Source organism: Scatophagus argus, chromosome 24 (genome assembly GCF_020382885.2).
Source record: "Scatophagus argus isolate fScaArg1 chromosome 24, fScaArg1.pri, whole genome shotgun sequence".
Classification (NCBI taxonomy): Eukaryota; Metazoa; Chordata; class Actinopteri; family Scatophagidae; genus Scatophagus; species Scatophagus argus.
The window spans coordinates 4651690-4679159 of record NC_058516.1 but is presented as its reverse complement, the minus strand read 5'-3'; the positions used below and the strand labels follow the sequence as shown (position 1 = coordinate 4679159).

The 27470-nt window shown below is 40.6% G+C and overlaps 1 long non-coding RNA gene across 2 annotated transcripts; it reads right to left on the bottom strand.

Annotated features, from left to right (window-relative positions):
- Window positions 1–12134: 12134 nt before the first annotated feature.
- LOC124055784 lies at window positions 12135–25428 on the bottom strand. 2 transcript variants are annotated; one of them, XR_006842795.1, is made up of 6 exons: window positions 25325–25428; window positions 20230–20299; window positions 19021–19157; window positions 16217–16323; window positions 15566–15672; window positions 12135–12197 (listed from the first exon to the last, which is right to left on the bottom strand). It is a non-coding gene; the product is annotated as an uncharacterized LOC124055784 (long non-coding RNA). The 2 variants fall into 2 exon arrangements; XR_006842794.1 differs by lacking the exons at window positions 19021–19157; window positions 20230–20299; window positions 25325–25428 and adding an exon at window positions 17005–17096.
- Between the last annotated feature and the right edge of the window lie 2042 nt (window positions 25429–27470).

The following is a 27470-nucleotide window of genomic DNA, read 5'->3' as shown; positions in this document are numbered from 1 at the left end:
CTCCTGTGCTTGCTCATTCAACTAGGGGTTACAGAGACAAGAAAAGAAAGAAGAAATGCTTTTCTCACTACTACTCAGCTACAAATGTGAAGATTTGCTGCTGATTTTCAATAATTTGTTCAATAATTAGTTTTTTGGCAGCAGTTTCGGATTACTTTTAAAATTTCAGTAGTACATTTTATTGCTTTTATTAACATACTAGTAACACTGCCAATGCAATCAGTGGTCTTATATGAGGATCTGAATAATATATCAATGGGATTCTATTACATTTCACCACAACACTGTCTAACTCAACTTGGACTCTAAATACGTTCTGGCCATCGCCTTGCATTGATCAATTTTAAATTTCAGTTATTAATATAATAATATTATAAAGGAAAATGCAGTGTTCAGGATTTATTCGCCATCTGTGGTCAGGCTAAATTAGATTTTTTTGCTCTTCTACTTTACAACGGTCTGAAAATCTTTGTATAACAAGTTGAACAAATTAGACTTCTTAACAGCTGTTACTTTCATTCACTGCTAATGTTGACTACTTAGTCAGTCAGTTAGAAGCTAAAGCACAAGCAGCAACAACCTGGAACACCACTAATCAGTGAATCTGTTTGGACTCAACAGGAAAGTGTCTGACAGCAATAATAAACCCAACAAAAAACCTTCAGTGGAGAAAATAATGCATTTCAATTTTTGTAGTTCATACTTCACAGAGTCATCAATTTTGGGTCCAGCTGTTCCAGGAAATTACTGAACTTTGGCTGGGGAAGTTCAAAGGTATGAAGAGACAGACCAATGAGTTGTTGTTTTTGGTCTTTTCACTAGAAATTGGTGACAATATGAAATATGAAATAAATATGAAAGAAAAAGGTGAATGTATTTACTTTTTAGCATAGCCAAGTGTTGGTTTCGTGTGTGTCAAAGTAAGAAACACATTTTTAGCATGTGGTTTCTGTCACTTTAACATCATTAAAATTTTCATAATTTTTATTAAAAACATTAAAAACCACCACATTTGCAGAAATGCCATTTTACCCAAGACTGCTTCCCTCCCGTTTCTTCCGGTGCTTTCTTAATGGATTTTTAATGGGTATTTTAGAGGGTCCAAGAAAGGTTGTACTGGTCTTGCCAGAGTCACAGTGAACAGATGGTATTCCAGACAAGAGAGGAAAAAAAAAAAAGGTTGAGAAATCAAAGAGTTTATTGATCCGGCAGCTTAATTAAACAAGACTGGGTGTCAGTGCTTGGACTGCATAGTAACTGAACTTCACAGCATCTGGTATGAACCCTACCAGAGTGAACACAAAGGAGCACATGCAAGAGGAACCAGAAGATAGTACAGCCTTTGTACACACTTTGTATATACACACACACAAACCTACACACATGGTTCAAGTCTCTACAGAGCTATAGGCTGAGGAAAGTAGTTCAAGGAGGAGAAGAAATGTGTAGGAGAAACACAAAAACAGCACCTATATAAGCTCCCAAAGGATTGTGGGATTTCTGCTTACTGGAGTTTTTTTTTACCCCTTGTTATTGTGCTTGTTGATTTTTTTTTTTTGCTGGATTTCCTTCCAAAAATGTACAAGAAGTTAGGACAAAAAAGCCAAGTCAAACACACTCTGACAATGCTCACATAAAAAGAGCTGTCATTTTCAACCAGTCAACTTTTCAACACAAAATGTGTTAATAACATGTTTTTCAAGTCAATCTTCTAAAAAAAAAAAAAGAGCAGCCAGAAACACACACACACAGTCACCGACCCACACACACCTGAGCAGGCCAATATTGAGCCTGGGCTCTATTCCGGGGGGGGTGGGGGGGCTGTCGGAGGGAGACTGATGGAGGCTGGCAGACAGGCGTTTAGGGAGGAGTCCGTCTGTTCCACGGTGTGGCAGAGCCAGCCACCATCCATCTCCATTATACACATCCACATGCCACTGGGCAGGGAACAACTCCTCTGAGAATGACCAGAAGGGGGGTGGAGGCATGTGGGTTGGGTGCAGAGGAGAAGAAGGGAGGAGGGAGTGTCTGTCAAACTCCTGTTATGCTGTTGTTCCCTGCTCCTGCTCCTCTTCAGCTGATACATGTCGTGCATGTGCAAATCGCTCACAGAGGAAGAGGAGCAGCGAGTGGACGGACATGATTTGAATTTATTCTTTGTGGCAGGCTCTGCCCTCCGTCACGTCTCTATCTCAGCATTTTATAGTGATTTCTCTTTTTTTGTTTGTTTGAGTTTGGACTGCAAAAATTTATGCATTCATTCTCCATCTTCCAGCTCGGGCTCAGGTGACTCCAGCCAGCTCCTGCAGATAAATGAGGAGGATATGTCCTCCTCATGAAGGAGGTGTTGTAGGAGGGTGTTGTAATCTCGCACCTGGACTACATCTCGTTTCTGCCTGCATGTGCCATCCAACCTCTGCAGCTCATCCAGCAGCATGGGTAGATTTTAATCCATCCAAGTTTTGCTAGACTACGATACTCCTCCACACCCCGGTGGCTGTTCAAATCTGATTCAAGACGCTGATACTCGCCTAACCTGTTGTGAATGGCTCAGGCCCAGCCTACATCCAGGACATCATAAAACCATAAACGTACGTGCTCTCTTGGTGTGAAGGAGCCTCAGGTACCACTCAACAAAATCACAACTCCCCACATCATCCATCACAGACTAAAAAGTTGCCAGTGCAGACTGCACCATATTTAAGAAATCCAAAATTCTCCATCTTATTGTTTGCAAATGCATGCCTTGAGGCAGTTCAGAATATTTTATGGAAGCATTGCACTGGCTTGAATTTTCACTTTGGATAACTCTGGAACAACTGAACAACATTTCTACAGCTTAAAATCCAATGCTGGCTAAAGCTGGTAGAGGACAGGATGTGAAAAGTGCTCTGCTCTGTCAGAGTTACAGGCTTGGTTGATGCATCCATCCACCCTGACCTCCTCATTAAGACATTTCGCAGAGCCATAACAATGTCTCCCTGCTTCCACCTTTGCTTCTCACAGACGAGAGTCATTTCTCGCAAGGTCACAACAAGAAGTCCATGACGAGAAAATAGAACCATAGGTCACTTCAGTCATTTGAACAAATGGCAGATGCTCTTAAGTTTTTCTTGTGAGGTCGGTGTCTTTCGTAAACATGCCAGAGTCAGCAACGTGAAATAACTGCCAATAAGGTGCAGTTCAGCTCAGCTCAGCTCAACCCTAGGCAATACATATATCCCAAATAATATTGTAATTTTTTCAAATTTGCGATGATGAGCCACTCCTTGAGACAATTATTAAAAAATAATAATGGTGTTTGACATAATATTAACTCAAGGTCCACTGGGCTTGTAAAATATTATTGGTTTTAGTAAAATTCCCAGAATAAGAGTTTTTCTAAGGTTAAAGAGTTCAACAACAAATAAGTGTAAATTTTGACAAAAAAGGTACAATAAAACCAAAATGGCTACTTTTTTTTTAAATTTTGTTTGTGGAACAAAGACACTGAAAAGACGGCCAGAAGGGGAGGATGAAATGACAAAAATGACCATACCAAGATGAACCACTCAGCAAGCAGGAAGAACTTATTATCAACAGGACACGGAAGAGAGAAAAAAATAAACACCACCTAAAACAAAAAAGAAACGCAAAGAAAATCATGACTTCCCTAACCTATGATCTGTAAAGGGCCAAATGATTTAGAAGATATGAATAAGCGCCAGACATAAATGGCTGGCTAGAAATATGGTTGCCATGGGAACAGCAGCCAGCAGACTGCTCTGATGTGGAAAATTATCAATCACATTAATCAAGTTTAACCCAACGAGATTAATCATGGAAAAGCTTCTCATCTCGATACTCACAAAGCTACTGCGTCACAAATGGATATCACAACCTGAAGATAAAGAAAAAAAAACATTTGCAGTTTTGCTCTTTGTCTCCATTTCTTCCCCTCCAATTTCCCCTCCAAGACTCACAACTATTCACTGTTGCTAAATCAAGTGTTCTGCTCTAAACATCCTCTGTTTGGATGTTTAGCCTTGAAAACAGTAATTGTTTAGCCTACTAGTTGCTTAGCTGGATATGCTAAAGATTACATCTTACATCCTCCGTCTTTCTTAATCCCACCATCTCTCACTCTTTCCTTTCTTCTCTTTACAGATCACAACTGTATGAGAGATAGATTTCCCCCAGACACAGGTGAAGAGGGTCTGATGTTAAAAATGGAGGCATGCCAGCTGGTGTGTAAGCACTGTTTTAACCTCCCTCTCGGTCATTAATCAAAGTCAGCATACTCAGGCAGGACATGTGATCCTCCAGCCTTGTCAACAACACACAGTCTTTCCCATACAAAGGGGCCGACGACTGTGGGGGGGCAGGCAGCTAATCGGGGAGCCCACAGTGAAAAAGCTGCGGACCTCGATAAAGACTATTTATTCAGATATGCAGTGATTTTGAAAGTCAGTACATATTAACTTAAATGTGTTTGAAGCACCGAGCCTCGCCAGAGGGTGGACTTACACCTGTCGTTTAAAATCTGCAGTGAACGCGGCCCAAGGCCACCACACTTCACACAGAAGTTTTGTTGTTTTGTCTTGTTTTTTCAAGATACACGTATTTGTTCTTTAAATGCACGTAACCATGAATGAAGTCAATTCTGAAAGCAATCAGTTTTGTCTCTGTAGTCAGTGAATATACAGCTTTTGATTTGCTTTTTTTGTTTTGTTTTGTTTTTAATCCTGCCTAACAGGCGTTTAGAAAAAGAGAGGGGAAAAAAGCAAGCTAGTGTCAACTTCAAGGTTAAATAAGTAATTTGCAACGAATGCGGGTTATCCTGTTTATGGCATGATTGTAGCAACTGTGTCTCTTCATATACTAATTTGTTTTTCCAGTTACAGTTTGATGAGAAACATAATTACTGCCTGGGTTATGTTCACTGTGTGTTTTTTTCCCCAGCAAATGAGGTGGCTATGATTTTGCACCACACAGAAGTCAAGGTCAGCCTGGATGGTGAGCATACAAAGAGCATCCTGAGCCCTCTTTGTGGTTAATTTCAAGCAACAAGAGCAATTCGTTTAAGGCTATGAGTAAAACTGTAGTTTTGGGCGCATTAACAGTCTCAAAGTCTCCTGAGCTGTGAAACAAAGCTGATCTTCATCCACTGTGATTTTATAATGACATGAACAGTGTCACAAACGGCACAATGAAAAGTTCAGCCACATGCAGTAAGTCCAAAACAGAAATAACAAAAATAATGAGGGTTTAGTTTATATAGCTGGCAAGACACATTGCTGGTGTTTGTGGAATTATTGGGATATGGTGTATATTTGGGATTTTCGGCTGCGGATTATCAGATGGTATTAGGAGGCTCACAATGTTTGAGGAAGTGTTTGCAACATTAGAGAGTTTGCTCTTCTTTGTGGCTGTGCGGGTTACGAGGTCAAGAGACACGCAATAAGCACAATTCTGTGCATTTTGACACACAGAGCGACATCCAAAAACTCTCACAATGCATTTCTATTAACTTTCAAACATCACCCTGGTACCCCACAAGGCCCATTTCCTACTCAGTCATTTCTGATTTACATCATTATTCACCTCTGTATTGAAACCAGAAACTTATTAGCTACTTTAAATCCAGAGGATCTGGGTTCAAGACCCTGTGACCCCCACAACAGCCTGGGATTTATGCTGCTCCCAAGTCATCATTTGATTTATTTTCATCAGGCACAGCGCCGCTGTTGTGCAATTCATTTCTCCTCAATAAACAGACTGCTAGACAAGCTGCAGCTTCATAAAATACCATCTTCTTGAGAGTAGCGGCTGTGAAAAATGCAGCTAACAGGCATCAGCTGTTGTCCTCGCCACCTCCGAACACCCCACTCCTTCCAACGGTTGTAAAGTATGAAGTGCATTAGTGAGATAACACCTCTATTACTTTTAACAATATTGCTGCTCCTCAGTGGCAACCCACTGTTGGTTGTTAGTCACACTTATCAACTCAAGGGAAGCACAACTTCAAAAGGCACTCAGATCTGAGCCAAACAGTCAGCCATTAGAGAAGAAACAACATATTAGCCTTGCTGTGTTTCATGGCGCCTTCTTCCAACTCAGAATGACGGTGTGAAATTAGACTAAACTGATATGGAAGAGACCTTGAAAGTTCATCCTCAGGACAGCAGCATAGGTTTTTATTTTCCTTGCATCTCTGTTTATTGACAGCGTTTGCTCTGTCTCCAGCATTGCTCTCCTTACAATTCAAGTCCCAACTGCTAACACAGCCCTAAATGCAGCTACATTTAAAGGCTCAATTGTTTTACCTTCTTTTTATGTTATCTTCTTGGTATCTCATTTGTACAACAAGTTCACCAAATTAAAACACAAACTACAACAAACACAAGAACTACTACTCCCTCATAACTAGCTATAGCGGCACCGGTAGATTTTGTTACAGCTGCACAGAGCCAAGCCAGCTGTTTCCAATTTTAATGCTAAGCTAAGCTCACGGACTGCCGGCTGCAGCTTCACATTTAACAGACAGAGACTCATATGCAGAGAAAAAAAGTTCAAAATGCAAAGTCAGGCAGTCCGTAACACTGGCAATAACACTGGATAGCGATGAATATACAAGGATGACCAGAGACAATCTGACAGGAAAACAGGGAGACCAGGGAAGAATAAACATGGGGCTGGCTGATGGTGAGATCAGGGGCAGGTGGGTAATTGGGAGCAAGTGTGGATAATCAAGGGATTGGAAATATGCGAGAGCAACAACTGAAACAAGAAGACATATTTGTATTTCAAAATAAAACGGGAAACACAACAGGCAGTGATTAATGTTAATTGTTAATTAGTGAGACTAATTTCTTTAAAGTTTTAACGACAGCATGCTCACAGACGGAAATCTGCATTTCTAATGTATTATCGGTGTACTCACATATACATATAGCAATAAAAACATATGACACATAGCTCAGAAACAAATGTGGTTCTCGACCCACTGGGGCCTGTTTTACTGCTGTGCTCACAGGTAAAACTAACAATCAAACCTGCAACAACAACAGTAGCAGACTGCATCGGTAATTTAGCTGTTTAGTTTCAGCTGTGCAGTGTTACAACAGAATGAAAACAGACCCGTTAACCAATCTGGGAGCATGCTATTTGTGTATCGTGGGGGGACACCACTTTTGTGGATATTTTTCAGGCCACAGGTTGCACATTTCAATGTTAACCATATAGTGCCTGGCGATGGAAGTCAGAATGTCCTTTTCCAAATGAGCGATGACAACAAAATGGTAAGCAGCGCTCCAGTGCATCCACAACCTCACAAACACCTTCTCCTGCTGAGGCTCATTAGGGATTTTGGCAACACTACATGTCGCTACAGACCCCAGGGAAACTGTGCTGCACTCAAAGTGACTCAAACACATGGCCACACAGAAGTGACAAAATAAAATCAACTGCATTTCCAAACAGAAAACAGCTATATTGCACATATTGTTGGCCACTGTCTTTATTTCATTGGAGCTCTGATTATATGTTTGCACCAGACGACGCACGACAAACTGCTTTCTCCCTTTCAAACGGCTCAGTTTCAAACCTATTTTCTATAAAGAGAGCGGTACACCTCCCAAATCCCCGGCAGTGGTCTCTGTATCACCACCCAGCTGTATCACACTTCTTTACTGCCACCATCCACAAACATGAAAACACTGTAAAGCTGCAGGGGGAAGGTTTTGGAGGAGATAAGTTTGTTTGCTCCTCTCTGCCTCTAGGGAGTCCAGGGGAGGGCACACCACAGTTCATTCAGCTATCAGAGCAGTGAAGGGCATTTCGGGCATCAAATCGCTATCTTTTAGTGAAAATCTGTCATTCTAAGCAGGCAGCATAACAATTAGTCAGAGAGGATGTAGGTGAGGTAGTATTTAGTACTCCAGTATTTAATCAAGACCTCATAAGACTCCCTTAGCTTGTCTTTTTTCACAAATTATAAACAGGCCATGATATTGGCTAATAATAAGAACCGGGTTAGCAGTTTCCCCCGTTTAAAGATCTGCTGCTAAGCTACACAGATTTCACACTCAGAAAAATACAATTTATTGACTCATCAGAAACGAAAATAATCACTACGTGCAGCCCCAGAGGAACTGAACTGCATAAGTGTCCTCACAGCGAGATTATCCATCTGTGTGTACAATTACATTATTTGCACAAGCATTCACTCTGCTTTTGTCTGTTCTCTCGACTCGCCACCTGATCAAAAATGGCCCCTCAACCTCAGTAGGTGTTCATTTATGTTCCTGTTCACATATAGTATTTTGGCTGCTTCTCCACAAAAATGGCATTTGTGACTTGTTGCTTTAAAGTCGTTTCAAATGACTTTGTGTACACTAACTCAAATAGACATCTGAATATTTTCAGCTCCATCCACTGTGCTGTTGAATTGTGAAAAATGTACATTGAATCCCATAAAGGCATTCAAGAGTTTCTGTGGCTCAGGCAGGGCGAAGCTTCTGCAGAAATAAGGTTCTTTGCGCCTGAACCTTTGGCATCTGTAGCCAGAGGGGACTTTGTGAAGTGACAATGGAGTGGATGGCCTGGGTCATGCGCTATTATTATATTTTTGTGTGAAATTACTACATCAATGAGGGCAGGTAGGTTGGGAGTGGAGAGGCTTAGTAAATGTGTTTGCATTTCTGACAGTCAGGAAGGATTCTTTTTTCCTGCTTCTTCTGACTGAAAGTGCAGTGACAGAAAACATACAGTGTGAGGCTCATTATGCAGCATGGTAGTTGGAAGAACAAAAACGTGCTACAGTCTGCAATGAAAACATCCACTGATTTCTGCTGGAAACTTTGTCTTGTCAGTCCAAGTCGGGAGAAAATCTGTAATGTTCATAACCATGTTCAGACTACTTTAACTGCCACAGAAGAAAAGAAGTTTTGTAATCACAAAAGGTCAAGGCTGCACTGCCGCCTCGGTTCAGGCCGAGTTCATGACAAGAAAGATCTTACTAACAAGTATGTGTAGCCATAGCCTGAGCTTATTCCTCTGTACTATGCTGTCCGAAAGCAATTAAAAGGAGATCAATAAGCCATGCCGGTAGGTTATATACCCCTCATTTCGATCACCATGGGCACTTTTAGTCCATTTTGAGTCATTTCCATTTCAACATACCAGAAACAGTCACTTGTGCACAAAATGTAAATTAATCCACCACTGAAAATAGTCCCCTACAAATACACTATTTAGTCCTGCTTCAGTGATGACAGCTAAGAATGTGTTAAGTGGGAACCAGAGTGCTTTGAACTGAGACCCGCAGACAGCATAGGGAATTTATACAGAGAGATGCACTGTTGAACATGGTAAACAGAAATACACCAGCGCTGACTTTAAAGGAATAGTTCACTGCAAAATCAAGGCTTGTCCTCTTATCTATCTTATCTGTGTAAGTTAAAAGACAAGTCATTAGGCATTAGTCATTAGGCAATTATCCACGTTTTTAGTTGTTCTGAACCCAAATGTCATGACGTCCCAAAGTGAAACACAGACGAGTTGAAAGGACTGAAATTATGTGTTCAGTCTTGAACTGCAGTTAAGTAAATATCTGTCACTTTCAGAGATCAGAGCCATTTTTTCTTGTTGCATGAAACTGTTGTTTATTATGTGAAAAAGTCTTTCATTTCTAACCAGTGAAAGAACGGCACCTTTGCTAAGGACTCTTGGTTGTAATTTCTTTTACTTTTAATGTTATAAAAAAAAAGTCCTTGGGTAAAATCTATCCCTATTCACTGGATGTATTATGTAGAAAGAAAATCGTTGTTCCTTGAGTGAATTTCCGTAACTTTTAACGTTCTTCAAATCTAACATTTTCTCTTATAAATCCCCTTTAGGACACCATTATCCTCTTCTGATTGATCCAACCTCCTGATTAATACCACTCATCCAAAAATCACTCAAGGGCTCAGAATGCATTTTGTCCAGAGGGTAGCACACTTCCACCGGAAAGGCTCTGGATGAGACAATGGAGAGCAGATTTTGACTTGTGCTGCTGCCAGCAGCATCCTTGGGCTCCCAGGTAAAGAACCTGTGAGTAGATCAGGAGTGAAGCTGACCAAGATTGCTGTCTGTTCAAGTCCTTTGGCAATGTCTATTATACCAGTTTCATCAGGTCAGAATCCTGTTCTCGAGATCAAAACGGGCTTTGAAGTCTAGGATGGTCTTTTGATGTTTCAAAAAACTCTGGATGATCGTTGGTTAACCGCTCAGGTCTTTAAAACTAGCAGTTAGCACAGGAAAAAAAAAACACTCAAGATTTTTTTTGCAATACTCCAGAGACCAAGCATGTCTCTCTTTGTAGCTTCTCGTTTTGTGGAAACACGTCAAGGAGCTGTCATTCCTCATAAAAAAATAAAACTTAACACAAAGGACAGCTGAAGGTCGCTACTTGAGAATTTTTCCTCAGCAAATCACTAAAAAAGCAGAAACCCAAAGTTGGAGCATCTATATATCAGGCTAATCAAAATCACAATTATCAGAAACAGAGCAAATATTACTCTTGAGCTGCTCCAAATATAACTTAAATTCACTTCAAAATGTTCAGTATTGATTTCTCAACACTTTAAATTACGCCTATAAACCACACAGGAATGAGACAAGCAAACTGCAGCTTCGTGCATCCTTTGTTTAAATTTCCATGCATGGCTGTCGAAAAATTAATATGCAGAAACTGACTGAGAAAGATTTCAGGGGAAATATGCAGAATTTGAAAATGAATCAATTTTGACATAAAGTTTTGAATGTAAATCACCTTTATTTTAACACTCTAACTTTCCAAAAACCTTTTTTTTAACCTCAAACTGCCGCTTGATGTTTCTTTCATGTCTTTAGCTGATGGTGAAATAACCACCGGGTGCATTTTAAGACATCATGCTGGTTTAAAAAAAAAAAAAAAACTTTTCTGAGTTGGAGCTGCACAGACGAATGCATCACGGTATAAAATTGATCATTCGCATTTAATCAGTGGTGCCCCGTGGAGAGTCCAGGTAGAAAACACATCATACGAATTCAGTTCCACAAGAAAACTTTGACTGTGGGGATTATTGTCTGTGTTCATCTGACTCATTAGACTCAAAAGCAAAGGTCGTAAAGCCCACAGGCGTACAAATGGTGCCGAATCGAGGACAAAGGACAAAGGTGTCGAAAGCCCGCCTAGGCTCTGTGATTTGTAATTTTGAGCTATACAAGAATGACATGCCGAAGAGGTCGAGCTAAAGATATTAAAATATTACTTTAAGAAGTATGATTTGAAGAAGCTTCATATGGACCGACTAACAACACATTCAACAATTAGTCCTCAATTTCAGACAGAGGCACGTGTCATCGATTTTGCTGGCTGAAATGACAACTTTCACGAGCAGGTTTTATCAACTCCATGAGTGAATGAAAATGAAATGAATGTTGAAAATTCATTTTCAAGTTAGGTAACGCTACCAGACTGCAGCTAAAGATGCACGTCGGTAAAAAGTTTCCGGCTGATGATCCATGTCGAACACACAGAAGTAAGGAGAGCTGCAAGATCACAATATTTTGTTGTGTGGTTGTGCTCAGCTTTAATGAGCACCTGCTACAGATAACATACGTTTTATGAGTAGCACCATCTGAGTAAAATGTGTCAATATCAGTAGTGATGATAAAAGAAAATCATCTACCATAGCTAACTGAGGGTCGCACATTCAAGGTTATAAAAAGACTTGTGTAAATAATTCTCCTACTCTTGTGCACAAAAACATTGATCAAAAGTGCAATTCTGTGGCTGTTCTGCCAATGGTTTTCTAATAAACGATAAATATGGCAACCTCTGATCAACACGTATCAATTTCTGCCTTAAATTAACGTCTGCCTGGTTCTGGTTTAAGTACCACGCAGTTCTGATTTAAGCCCTGCCCATTCCGAGTATGGATACAGATAGTTTATTTGGTGGAACAACTACAGATAATCGAGTACTCACTCATCCCTACTGCGTTGCTCACATACTTGTTTGTACTTTCAAATAGTATGTTTTTACTTTTAGGATAAGGACTAACTGATGTGTTGTCATACCTGAGGTAAAGATATTTGGATGGAGTGTAAAGTCGCAGAAATATACATTCCTCATTGCCTGTTGTCTCGCATGTCAATATTCCCGCCATATTGGAGCCATCAAGACTGCCCTGTGAATTAAGAAAAGTCAACAAATAAAGTACTTCATCTATAATCCCGGCTAGATGCTCAAGAGAAGAGTCGGGCTTTCATGAGTTACCAGTACTTACATGGCGGAAAATAACTGATCGCCATAAGGAATTGTCAAAACATGCTTTCACTCTTCTCCCTGCATTTTTGCTGTTTGATTTGTTTTCATCCAACTCCCGTCTGGCTGAGCAAAAACATATACAGCAACTATCTGACTAGAGGACACAGTGGCTGACAAGGAGAAAAATTCATGCAGCTCCAGCCAGAATCTCAGCGTAGTTACTTTAAAAGCACGTAATTCATATACTTAGCAGCTGGACATTCACTGAGGCCACAAAGCCACAAATGTGCATCTGAATAAAACATGCATCATAAAATCAGATAACAGGGACTTTTCTAAACCTCACGGGTCCATATAAAAGTTATACATCACTGATAAACAAAATTAATTGCCCTCTCTCTTTCCTGGAGTTAATTGCCTTTGGGCGTTTCATTCTACATCTTAGCTCTGTGTTTGTTTTTTACATTATTTATTCATACAGAAAATTATCATTCTTTACTCTCCGTCTCTCTCTTATTTTGCTCTCAAGCTCTCTCGTTTTTCCTTGTCAGCCGAATCCAGAGGTCCAAGGTGAGGGAGCAGTAGAAATTTTCTGTCATGAATAAACCATTCTTTGCCCTCTTTCAACATCACTATTAAGCAATTTACAGTTTGAATCAACACAGCTAATAAGCCAGTGCCTAATGCCAGGGGAAATGTGTTATATTAGCACAGGGAAATGGGTTTTCACCCGGTGGTAAAGCTGAAACACACACTCCCTCCTCTGGGTTAGGAGTCACATCGTATAAAGACAATTATTTTAAAAACCTGAAACATTAAAGGGCATCAACAGCAAAAACAGAAAGATTCAACAATGCTGACATTCACTTTTTGGCACTTATTTAAGGTCACAGAGCTTCTCTTCATTCTCCTCCTGCTCTACAACCAACTGTTTCATGTTGGTCTTTCTTTTATTAAAGAGTCCTTTGGCACTACTGTCTCCCCATACTAAATTATGGTATAAGTATGATTTTATCCCTGCCATGTTTCAACGATACACACAGCGGTCTGAACAAAAGCAAACCTGTGGTATTTACACCTGAACTGGGCATATTTTTACTCTGTCTGGCTTGTAGACATTAGGTCTATCAGATGGCTAAAGTGGAAAACAACAAAGACATGATAAGTTATTGTTTCTTCTAAAATTACTAATTGAGATTATTTGATAATGAAATAAAATATCCAACCTTTTGAATATTGTAGATTTTAGGGTTTTTTAAATAAATTTTATTTGTCTTACTATTTATCATATGAAGCTACAAAATGCTGCTGGTTCAAACAAAGAAATATTTGACATTAAAAATAAAATGGACTTTTATCGATAATAAAAGTTCATTTCCAGGCCTGCCTGGCCAGCTCCCACATAACAAATGAAAATTTTTTTTCAAACACCTTTTGCATGGTATTGGAAAATCTATGTTTTTAAACTGAGGGTCCAAGCAAAACGTGTGGGTTATAATTAATTAATATTCCTTAAAATACTGCCTTCAATCAGTGAACTACCAGTTGTTGCACAGTATGACAACAAAACTCAAAAGTAGATTTCCTTTTTGAAAATCGAACAGCGTCAGTCAGGTGACCGGGGTTTTTCAGTGCCACTCTTTGGCTTCAAATGCCACAGTGTCACATAACAACAAAAGTAAAAATAACCAAAACAGAAATAAGGAACTGAAATACTGCTATCCATCTCCATTTACTTCACTGGCTTTCTTTCTCGCTCTGCAGTTCAGCGAGTGGAGACTATCTGCCGAAGCTCAGTTTAGCCCTTGGTATTTCACTCTGCAAACTTTTTTCTACTGGCTGTAAGAGCCTTGATCTGTATGCAACAAGAAACGCGGTTCCAGAGGGAGACCACAGGGATAGTCAGAGAGCTCTGTACTGTACATCTGAGAAGATTCATGAAAATGCTGCTTGTAGGAAGCCTGAAACAGATAAAACGTCTCACAAGGGCAGTAATTCAAAAAAGGAACGAAGGGATTGAGAAGCAGGACTGAGAATCATGTGAGGCCCATGTCTGCAATTACATCACTATGACAGGACACAGCTCACGCGTCATGTTACACACTGTCAACTGGGCCAACCGCTTCAGCACAGAAACACGTTTACATTCACATTTACCACTGACGCCTGCTTTTTGATGCACTTTCCTCCATACCCTCCACCTGCATCGGCTGAGCTCACTGCACCCTGAAGCACCCTGTATTGTCAATATTAATTACACAAAGGTGGATTATCATAATGCACCCAGACTGTTAGCTAATATGTTGCTGTGGACTGCGTGCTGTTACCGCTGAATTCCTGCAGCAGGGAGCAAATCCAAGAGCTGAACCGTAACAACCAGACCAAAGTGTGAGTGCATTTACTTTGTGAGACGTTAACTAAAGCTGTGTCAGAAACACTGAGCAATCTTTAAAGCCTAAAGAGGAATAAATACCTAACATTTCACTGGAAAAACAGCTAAAAGAGAAGACTCAGAAAACATGCATGCAATTTGCTGAAATAGAAAAGAGCTGAAATAGAAAGAGACTACCTTCAAACAGACACATAAAACGAAAAGAAATTCCATATAGCCACGTCATCTTTTTGCAATCTCTGGAGAATCAGCGCCACCAACTGTTTATCTGTAGGAACCAATTCCAGAGATATGCATAAAAGTAGTGGCTGAAAACATGCGTTAATTTGCATCTTCTTTTGCAGATTTTCCTCAAAATTCGGTTGAAATCCGCACTACATTTGAATGGAAACCTAGCGATAAGTCAAAGCAGCCAGCACAACTGAATCTCATTTGAAATCAAAAAGGCTCTCCAACAATACAATTTTACACATGGACATCAGTTCACTCATTATGGAAAGGTCCAGTCACTCTGTGAAAACAGTTGTATAAATCCTCTGAGTTTTTCTAAAGTCTGGAAACAAATCCAGCTATCTATTTGCATCTTGGGAAATGTAGGAGTTGCACACATGTTTTTTAAATCTGTTTTTGAAATCTGTTTCTTGAGTCCAACAACATTATAGAAGTGAAATGCAGAATTAAAGAGTTAGACCAGCACAGACGAGCGTGTCCAAACAAAATGTGAGAAAATGTCCACGACATCTGCATCATGGCTTACCTCACTATCTCACTCTCTCACATACACACAAGTTTACGTAGAATCACAGTGCTTAAACACCACCACCACCACCCGGCACACCCCGCTGGTGTCCATGTCTCAGAGTGATTAATGGTTGTTCATTGTGCCTCACACTCACCTGCATTCAGCTGTTTGATTGATGGGCCTTTATGCTTGACAGATGGACAGACGCGGCACGGCAGAGCACCCAGGCAGGGAGCGACACCTCGATCATGCCGCCGCCTCCTATTTAGCGAGGACAGAGAGAAGAAATTATGAGCGAGATAAACAAGAGGAAAAGGATAATTTTGCCATTTCCAAAGTGTAGATGTCCCGGATTTTTTGAATTTTTTATTTTTCTCATATGAGCTGGTCAAAACAGCAACTGGTTGACATTTGGTGGAAATATCAGAGAATACGTGAAACAAAAGTGACAGATGACCAGGTTTAGTTTCCTCTGAGGGCGTGTTTTTACTATGAAGCTTTTTTGATAGAAGAAGCATTGCCTCAGGGCTTCCTGGTGGCTGAGCAGAAAACAGTGTTCGCTTCACAAGTGCAACATCCCAGGTTTGTAACACTGGTTTAATGGGGTTGGGCTCAAAAACAGATCCAGCAAGCAGATAAAACAGCCTTAACTCAAAAATCGAACATACCTTAAGACTGCGCAGGCAAAGAAATGCAACAAAGACTCAGCAGACAGTAATACTTTCAAGTGGACACTGAGGTCAGAACCAGCAAAGGCAAGACAGCAAAAGAAAAGAAGTAAAGCTACCCAATCTTGGAAACATACCTGGACACTGATGAAGCGAAGTGCAGACGAAGAACAGGTAGACAGGAGGCCCTCTAGTGGACAAGATGACTCCCAATTCCATACTGCAAAGAGAAAGCTGCTCACACCTGCAAAGAGATGTAACCAATTGCAGCTGGTGACGAGACAGCTTGAGAAGTTTTGTACAACAGAAAATAAATGATAAAGCCCACATCACACTTTGACAGGCAGATTCAAATACATTTCTTGTTTCTGCATGAGCTCAGCAATTACAGCACTGGTGTTTCTCCTTTTGTTAGTTCATTATCTCACATTATCTTCATTATATCACACCATAAACTCTTAGTACCCACATCAGAGCTGTGAAATCACACCCTTTTCTGGTCCAGACTGTGTAACAATTAACATAACGTTACCTTAACTTCAGTGGAGTATAGACAATATTGCATTGTTTCCTGCTCTGTAAAGCACATTAACTTCTTTTTCAGTATACTGCAAGCACAGCTGCTATGCAGAATTAATTCATATGTAGAGGAATTAGGACTTTTTTACACTTTTGAGTTAGAATACAGAATATATATTTTATGCACTGACTACATAGCAAAACACAGCCTGCATGTGTTGACTTTGGTAAAACTTTATTGATGATATTGTCATATCGATTGTCTGTAACTAATTGCTGACTATCAGCAGCAGTGCTTCCTGCAAAGTTTTCCACCACATCCCCACTTCCTTTTAACAAAGTGTAATAGTGATAAAATGCCTATGGAGATCTACTTGGTAAATATGAACCAACACAGAAAACAAACCTTGTTTGGTGGCATGTGACACCTTCTCTCTAACGATCCATCTAATCCACTAACACTGACTGTGCTGCATTTGATCTTCAAGACACAAGGAGAGAGAGAGAGAGAGAAAGAGAGAGAGAGAGAGAGAGAGACTCTATTCTGGGCTGGTGTCGCTGAAGGGAAAGTGGTGGTTTCTGCAGGAGCAGCAGACACAGCCATAAATCATATGTCTACTAATGGCAGTTCCAAATGAGTCCTCTCATCACACAAGACAAGCGCCTTGCTTTGTGTGCTACTTCAGGCTCTGCTATAACATCTGTGTGCTCTCAAGCAACCGTGCATGAGATGTGTGTGTCGGCCTTGTATTCATTATGAATTGTCTGCTGAGCACTAACAGTTCAATTCGGTGTAATTTCGAGCGCATCTGAAAAGCAGGCTGTGACAAACAATCAAGAGCAGAGTATCCTCACTCTGAAATGTTGGGTGTTAGTTATTTTTTCTGCAAAAACGTTTGTGCAATTTGAAGTGAAGAAAAACTTTCCTCTTTATTGTCAACTGAAAACTTCTCATACAAAGCACGAGTAAGATTTGTTTGGCTTTGGCTATTTCAAGATGTGGAAGAAATCTCAAAAATATGAAATGTTATGGCGTCAATGCTCACATTCAACACTCTCACTTTCTTATGTTTGTAAAATATGTTTTCATACAGACCCAGAGAGAATATCTTCTATGAAGCCATAGAAAACATGAAAATGTTTCATTTTAAAGTGACCTGAACCCAGTCAGAGCGAGGGTGAGGGCTTTCAAGTGCACTTGTGCCAAGATGAGGATAATCCAGTGTCTGATGCGACAGCCCACTCTGAAACCATAAATTAAAAGTCATACTGTATTCTGCAGCCTGCGAGACCATGACACAATTTGATGTCTAACCTCAGAAGGGGTCAGTGTCTCTTTTTGAGTGCCAAAGCCATTGAATGTTTGGCTTTTGTTCCATTTGGCAAGCGTATAATGGAGTTTGAGAGGGGTATGCTGGTGCTGTATGGAGATAGGGACTGAATGGAGGGGAATGTAATTACTATACCTGTCTATGCAACAATGGCTAACCACCTTTGTCGCCCCTCACTCCTCTTGAAGAAGCCAGACGGCTGGTGGTGTTGGACCATGGGAGCACAAAAGCCACCCTTGCTGTGACTCCAAAATCAGTGTCTCGCACTTGCACTCAGACAAGACAAAGGATATGTCACAGTCCTCTTTAAAGAGAGGATGTGCGTCTCGATGTGAATGTCTACTTTGTCTGGCAGTGCCGGCAATCTATGTCTTCTCACTTATTTAACTGTTTTGCTGTATCAGAAAAATCACATTTTTAAGATGATACATGGCCAAAAAGTATGTACCATTATATTGTAGACGGCATAAAAGTTGCAGGCATGGCAACATAAAAAAAAAAACTGCATAGCAAAACTACTTAAAGGGAGGGAGGAATATATAAATGTCTGGTAAAGGCAGCAGAAGTCAAATCATAAGCCCTTAACATCCCATCTCCACATTTTATTTTCCCTAAAGAGGCGTTAAAGTTTGGAAAATCGCCTTATTTCACACGTATATCACGTATAAGCTTATTGCTATTTTTGGACAACACATGCATATGAGTTGCAGATGAATTTCATTTTACTTCATCCAGCAATTTAAATATATATCAGGATCTCCTAAATAATGGCAGGACTGCAAAACACAGGCATGACCTTAAAGTACTGTTAGGAAGTTATAGAAAGAAAATAACTCTACAATCTGTCTCTCTGAAATGTCTGTGGGGTTAAAGAGGCTAAAGGACGAGTGCATATCCCTCTCTGTTTTTGTGTCCACGAGCGAGCAGCAGAGAGGAAGTACACTGCCAACACATGATGACGTCACTTAAGGAGCTCAACAAGGAGCAGCACATGACGAGGAAAAAATGGTTGATGATGATGGAGATTGGAAGCATGGTGGGAATGATGATGAATGGATGAACAGAATGACACAAGATGGCAGAAAACCTACACAAGATTAGGTTCCTGGCTTGAGTCCGCTCTGATTTTCCATACTGGTTACAAAGCCCATCATGGATAAGTTCAGCCTACGCAGGAGGAAGTGAAACTGTTCGTCCTTCAAAAGCTCACTGCTGCACCAGTCAGCGCCTGAAAAAGAAGCAGGAGCAGATGCTTTGGCTCGGCAGGTAAAAACCACTTGTCATGTAAACAACAGAGCCTTGGGCTTCTTCCAGGCACCTCGGTGTTTTTACGAAATTGTCAGCGATCACTGTTGACTGTTCTGGAAGCGTACCTGCTGGCACTCGCAGTCGGGCACTTGAATGCTTTCGATTCCTTGTGGTCAAATTCATCCGAGTAACATTGTTGTTTAATTATTCTATTATTTTATATAATTAATATATTATAAAATTAAGACAACAATATTATATTATTATATTTATTATTTGTTTTATTCTATTAATATATTCAGAGGGGAGTTTTGAAGACACAGTGGTTGTTATAAGATCAGCATCATTTCGATAAGCTCTTATCATCGATCCTCACACTGCAGCACCTCATCATAAAATCCTGTTTATTGCTGCTTTGACTCATTACAAGAATCATTTCTTAATGCAGCGGGTAGAAATGCCTCCACACAGGGCAGAGAATGATAAGGCACTCTTTTCCCCATGTACTGAATTTAAATGCAGCATTTCTTTATAGACATTTCCCTTAGGAGATGTTTGGTGGAAACTAAAACAAAGCTAACTGAGCACCTGTGGCTAAGAGGTTGGAAATATCAACTTTAAAAGGTCCATGTTTTGTTAGCAGGATGTGGTGCCTTCAACAAGAGGCCAAAAAAATCAACTAATGCTGGTTTAAAGGGGTAATGAATGGAAGTGGAGTGTACATGAACACAAAACTTTTTTAATACTGAAGTTTTATGACACTATGTTTTAAAACAAATTTCCCTCTGAAACTTTCCTTTACTGAAATTTTATCGACCGAAACCCACTTGTTCACTCAGGGAAGTATGAAAGCAATAGTCTAAGAAATGGTTACAAAAACCAAAGAAAATCCAAAAATACAAGCACACACATCAAAATAGGCAGAAATGCCACTTGCTTTAGCTCTGAAGAGGCTGGTGAGAGGCCTCTAGAAACATTAAGTGCCTGTGATGACATCCATAGATGTCTAAAGAAATATTTTAAAGTCCTGACACGCAGTCAGTTCTGCTTACCATCACCTCTGTTAGTCACCGGTGCCACAACATCCACATTGCAGAGCAGAAGTCACCACAGCTGATTCACCTGTTATTGAAACAAATATAACTTCAGATATTCAATGCCACACTGTTCAGACACATTTCATTCAGGACCAACACACTACGTATGGTTGATAATTGACTTTAGGATCCAGTTAAATTAACTTTCCAGACCCAAACTTCAATTGTTGACTTCCTATGCTGATGAGTTGCTGAGTTTGAAACTCCTTCTAACAGACATTTACATTCAGCTGCTTGCAGCTTGTTAGCATCCCTGCAGCCGCTCGGGAGTCAGCGTCTTGCTCAAGGAAACGTCAGCAGGATGGGCACTTTTCAAAACAGCAACTTGAGCCTGTTTCTCCATTTTTGTAGGAGTCAAGACTCGGTTTACCCACTGGGATGCTCTGCCACTCCACGATGTTTTGCCATTCTTGCAATATGAAAAGTGTCAAGCAAGAACAGATTTCTTTTTATACTCTGGCCTTCCTCACTTTTAGGTGACAGCTGCTGAGCTGGCACATGTGCAACATGCTCTTAAGCACAATCTTAGCTACAACAGCAGCGCTGACATTGCACAGGCACAGAGGACATTTGGTGGATCTTTGCGGCCCTTTGTGATTGGCCAAAAGATATCAAGTGGAAGGACCAAAGCAAAAGCAATTTTCAGCAGCTGAGGGGAATATATTGAGGTCAAGTGAACTTCATTTTTCCTACATTCACGTTACATGAAGTCTGCTCTCTAACACATTCATTATGTCAGAACAGCGGCCCCATAACAGCTTGTGGCACAGTCCTGAATACTGATTTCCTGAATTCTCATGATATATTCATGCACTAGTTATGTTACATGTGACAGCAGAGGGGCAGCCTCAGCGGGAGGTAAAGTCAAAATAAAGGTGAAATCTTTTAAAGTTTTCATTTCTATCTAACATTGTGCACTTGTGCTTTTTTGAGCTAAACTGCTAAAATCTTGCCTTCAGTGTCAGCAGTGTCACAGGCAACTGGGCTAAAACTGAGGCTCAAAACAAATGCTAAAACTGCACTTCAGCTGACAAAAAAAGTCACAGGAGAAACAACCTTCCAGCTTTCAAAAGGAAATCAAAAGCCCAGTAACTGCTCATAATCTGCACAGTGGGAGCTCATTTTCACAAGTGTTCAGCTATCCTTGAAGAGCTCTCACGCCACACCCAAACACACTCAGAGGCAGAGTGACAGAAAGAGAGCAAAAGGTAAAAATGTGCCTGGATGCATGATTTTACAGGCCCCGCTTTACTGTCTGTCTGCAATGCTGAAAAAGGCATCTCACTCTGTGGGGTTTATTGACCGGGTCCTTTCTGCCTCAGCTGCAATGACCATCAGATCAGCCATCCTTTGCTTCACAGTTTATGAACTTCAAAGCTGCGCGGCCAAAAGTGAGCAGATGATGGACTGCAGGGACGTTAAACAGAGATAGCAAAAGAGCCAAGGCTCTGCTCCCGGCTGTTTAATTTCAAATGAGGGAGATGACAAGGCATCCTGAGAGTGGAGAGTATGGGTGGGCTGATAGGGAGTAAATAAATCACAGCGGCTACAGCATGCTGATGCACAAGGCCTTGTGACGCATTGTAAGAGGTAAGTGGGAGTTCCTGATCAATACGCACATAGGGAATCGGACAAAGAGGAAAGCTTGTCTGCAGTACTGTAGCTGGTGAGTTCTGAGAGTGGTGGGTATTTATAAGTAAGTAGTTGAAGCAGTAGGGGAGGTGAGTGTTATTTTTTACTGGCCAAAGAAAGAATCCTTTTGAAAATCAGAGGAAATGGCAAATTTGGGAAATATTTCCAAAGTAAGTCTCATTTAAGCACTTTTAAAAGGAACAGGAAGGAAGGAAGGAAGGTATAATCATTTGTCTTCTTGCCAGAACTTAGATCAGGTTGATGAAGGTCGATGCCACTCTCAAGTCAGTATGGGTATATAAAGATGGAGACAGACAGCTTAGCATAAAGACTAGCTCTGTCCAAAGGTACCAAATCAGATCACTCATCACTAATCAGCTAACTGACTGTAGCTTCATACTTTACACGCACGAGTGGTTTCTCAGGAAGAAAACAAATAAATACACCTTTAATGCCAGCTGATGAAGGGAAAATGATTCTATCTTTCCTGGCCTGGCCGTACCGCATGGACAACATTAATGATTTCCTTTAGTTTCCATCTTAATTTATTATTTCCAAGGACGAAATTCTACAATTGTGTTTGAGCAGCAACAAAAGCGAACTTTTAAACCCTTTTTCTCCCCTTAGAGGAAAATGCTTTCATAAAACATGATGCATGGGAGATATTTAAAATCCCACCACCCCTGAACCTATTTGACAATAAAAATGGGCAACTCAGGGGAGAACTGGCTTCATAAATGTAACTAATACACACAACAGTCAGATTTAAGCACCTGGACACCAAAGACTTGAATGTGTAATAGTTTCTTTTATTTTAGCCTGAATAAATTTACTTTGTCTTAAGATCTTGATTGCTAGTTTCAGCCAGACAATTGGACTTTGGGCCTGTTGCACACGTCCGTAAGACGCCTGTACCCGTTCGAGTCTGCGTGATGAATTTAATGAGTTTAGTCTTTGTGGAGAAAGATGACCTTCTAAAATGACACTGCCAGATAAAAGAAAAAAAATATTTGTCTCATTGTCAAAATAAAAGAATAACATTGGCTCACATAAAAAAAAGATAGATTGGAGAGGGCTTTCTGTCGTCACCAATTCACCCCCTGCTCTGAAAAAGTAGAAAATCTACATTAAACATGAAATGAAGTGATGCAAAGGCACAAACAGTCCTCTCATATTCATCAACATAATGTTCCAATCTGCACAGAATCATAAATAAACATTAAGCTTAACTGGCTAAAACGAGCTAGCTGTAGAAAATAAAAACTGCTAACAAGAGTCACAATTTCAACTAAACTACATACATTAACACTTTACTGTCAAATCGCCTCGACAGAACCTGTCAGCCACTCAGTGTATGAAAAACAAAACCAACAAAACAGTTAGCCGCTGAAACGATCAATTTGTCTAATCTATCCTCAGAGCTCTGAGTTCCCACACTACTGGAAGGCATCAGCACGTATACATCAACCTGTAGTGATGACTTCAACTTTCTTTCCTCCTCAGCCATTCTTTTCTGAAACAAGACAAGTGGACAATCACATGTAAGGTGACTATCTTTCACAGGTTTTAGTCCACCCATGACGTCCACTCTGAAATTACTTCTGATTTGTTTCTTCCTGATCTGGTCCAGCAACTCACAACTGGACTGTTGAGCCAAAATGGCTTTGTGGACTGCCCACTGGAACAGGTCCTAAAACATCACAACGAGGAACATGGGTGCGTATTGATTGAGATGAGTACAGCGCTCTGATTGCAATGTCGGTCAAGCTGTGAGCACAGAACAAAAACAATTCAAGATCAAGGCAGAGACTCAGAGACCGAAACATGTGTTACTCTTACAGGCCGTCACTGACTTTAATGAAGCCTTGTAATTTACAAGATGCGCTGAACCTCCATTACTTCAGACATTACCAATAGAGAAAATAAATTCATCGAAAAAAAAGTAAGTGGTAATAATTTAGAATTATAATGCATGATTTATCTGAAGGGGATCCCGACTGGTAATAAGTTTATGCAGCAGAATACATTTTGAGTTTTTGCATTAATTGTAGCATTAAAATCTGTTCTGTAAGGTTCTGCTCTGTCAAATCTCAATATATGATAATAAAAAAAATGCAACAGGTTGATTAACAAGCTTTATTGTGTTTTTTCCTGATTTTGGCTTCTTCTAATTACAGCACAAACTAGTAAGGCTATGAAACATTAGTCTACTGACATCATTTCTCACGTGAGACCTGTGAGCAGGTCACAGAGATGTCCATCTTCAGAAAATAAGGGGATTTGACAGAGCTGAACTCCAACAATTTGTTCATTTTCACTCCACCATTTCTCCTTTTTTTAACAACCTTGTTTCTGGTGCTGTAAATAAATCCAATTTTCGAGACCTTGCAGCGACTCTGGTCTGACTATGAAGCCAAAGATGAAAAGCGGTCTTTGATGCATCTTGTTAGATGTACTTCCCTTTACAATAGCCCGTGTGCTGTAATTGCTACACTTGTGGCATAAATAACCTTTTGCAGCTGGGGATTAAACATGTAAGGTCATACATGAAGCAGTGAGAGATATGATTACTGCTGCACCACCTGAACCTGAATTGTGTTATGCTATTGAGTGGCAGGGGGGGGGAAGCCACACAGACAGGGTCAGTCGAAGTGTACAGACCAACTCCATAAAACATACATCTCCCCACTGGGCAGAATCACTCTCCCCTCTGTATCTGATTCACCCCTCAGGGAGCAATCACTCTTCAGTACCTTCAATACCTTTCCAGACAATCGTTTTCCTCTGCCTATCAACGTCACACACCGCACTTCTCTTGGTTTCCCTCAGTTTTTGATTTTCCCTCTTGCTTTGATTTGACAGTAATGCTCTGCCATCAACTGCTCTCACAGTAAGAGCGTCCACCACTGTCCACAAGCATTCATCATGGAAAGTAATGATTTCCTATTTCTGCTTGAATTTACAGCCCAAGCTGAGTATCTAGCCGTGCAGAAAACGTGTGACTCTGTGACTCTACACTAAATATATTTAGCTTTTTTTGCTTCCTTCTTGGCAGATTTAAATTTACTGGCAGTGAAATGGGGGGTTCTGGTGGTCGGGTCAGTGTCATTTAAAACAGCTCTAATCAATATTTTTCTATTAACTATTACTCAGACAACTATAGTGTAATATGAGGAGGGTAGTAACAACCCCACAGAGAATAATAACCAAACTGAGCTCTCTTCAGCTCTGCTTTAGCCTCAGGTGTAGTCAACTTTCCTGTCATGGAAGCTAGCTGTCCAGCAGCTAACAGCAAACAATGTTAGCGACTATTTTGTGAATATAAAGGAGCATTTAGCTGCAAAAGACACAACTCTTTCCCTCAGCAGCTGAGAGAGATTTAAAAATGAGCTAAAAGGAGAGTAAATGCTGGACTTACATTCAGGGGGCCATGTTGCTCCTTGTCAGCTAGCATCGACTAGCAACTGTTTGTTGACACGTTATCCTAATTTGCTGTGTCACAGAGACATTGTTATTATATTCTTTCATTCATTTTCTTATCCATCAGGATCGGGGGGGTGGAGCCCATCCCAGGGGCCCCACGGCGAGAGGCGGGGTACACTGGACTGGTCCCAGTCAGTCACACCTTGGGACCTCGGGATTGTGAACCCATACAAGCACGGGGGGCAAACACTCCACACAGAAGGGCCCAGACCGGGATTCGAACCTGAAACCCTCTTGCTATGAGGCGACAGTGCTAACCGATGGTGAAATTAATTAACGGGTTTATTTCCGGGTGGAGGGGGGGCGGGGTTAAAAAGTAGCAAATATGTTTACTTCATATCCATAGGAATTTTCTAAACCTCAATGAAAAAGCGCGTCACAGGTGCAGATACAATTACATTAAAATAAAAGTGTTAAAAACCGCTGGTACTGGTCAAATAAGGAGAATTAAAGGAAAATAAAGTCAGTGTACACTTAACTGCTCTGATGCTTCAGTGAGAAATTTATTTCACAGTGCTGGAGTCTACAACAGTAAAATCCCAGTCCTCATTTGTCCTTAGTCTGGACTGTGAAACATTTAACAGCAGTTGGTTGCCAGACCTGAGGAGTTGTGCTGCAGAATATGGATCAGAAGAGATCAGACATATACTTCACCAAAGAGCCAAACCATGTGGGGCTTTAAAAGTAATGAAAAGCCTCAACTAAATTAAACTGAAAAAGAATCTTAAACTGCAGTATGGAAAGAACAGAGAGCCAAAATAATACAACCAGGACTAGAGGGTTTACTTATGTAAGTCTTCAAATACTTAATTTACACCATTTCATAACTGCTCCATGTGCTCCAGCTGTCCTGTATATTCACATTCTTGCATCATCATTGTCTTTGTTGGTTTTCACATCCTCTCTCAACTTCATCCCCTCGCTCTCACTCTCCTATGGGCTCTTCAGCAAAGCACAAGCACTTAAAAACAGCAACAACAACACCACCCTCGTCACTGAGCCAATGGAGGACTGACCTCACAATGTTTTAAGTACCTGACGACTCCTTTGTGATTTCTTATGGCTTTTCTCTCTTCCGCCGCCTGCAAGAGCGTAACTGTGGCCCAACATGGCACAGATCAGTCTTTCAGCGGGAACACAGTCATCATGTGTTTGTTTGTGTGGATGTGTGTCAGAATCACACTGCAGATTGATCTCAGTTGTACGCATGCCTGCTCATTAAAGTCGAACAGAGATAAAACTAAAACGCCAACCAAAGAGAAACAGTGACAGGAGCCAAAAAAGGATTGAATATATTGTGGTTTGAATGACTATATGACTACAAATAAAAATCTTCAATGTTGTGCTGCCAATTTTTGCCAACATTTAGCTTTTCTCCACACGATGCGCACCTCGGTCGACACATCAGTGCATGAAACGCTTGCACTGTTCTTTTTAGACGTCCCAGCATCTTGACCTGCAGGCTGCATCATCTTATCTCATCAGCAGCTCTGTTGGGCGTATAAACCAATACTTTATTTCCACTCAGGGTGACTCCAGTGCATACTGATGCACTCACAGCTGCACTTTAATTAAACCTGTACGCCATCGGTGACCTGTTGGGCCTTCTTATTAAAAGCAGAGGTGCAGTGGAGAGTAAACTTGCACAATCGTCTTTTGAAGTGTGTGACATATATTTAAATGAAATGTACATTACAGTTATTATTTTTGTATTATCTGATGTGTTGAAACATATTATAACGTGGCCTCCGGTGGTCTGAAAGTGAAGGTGCAGCCCATGAACTGCAGCACAACTGGATGAAGCCCAACTGGGAACCTTTGTTACATGTTGTTCCCCGTCTCTTCCGCCACTTTTATTTCTCTCAGCATTGGTTCTCTCAGACACGCTTTATTCCACTCATAAGCATGACTCAAACTCTCTCCATGCTTCAGTTTGCTGTCAGGAGGGAGACGGAGAGGTCAACTCAAGCACAGACTGTTGCATGCACCCAGTATGAGATTTTAATCCATGAACAGACTATCCATCTACAGACATTCTCACAGTGGCACAACAGTTTCAATTGCCTCCCATTCGAAATAAC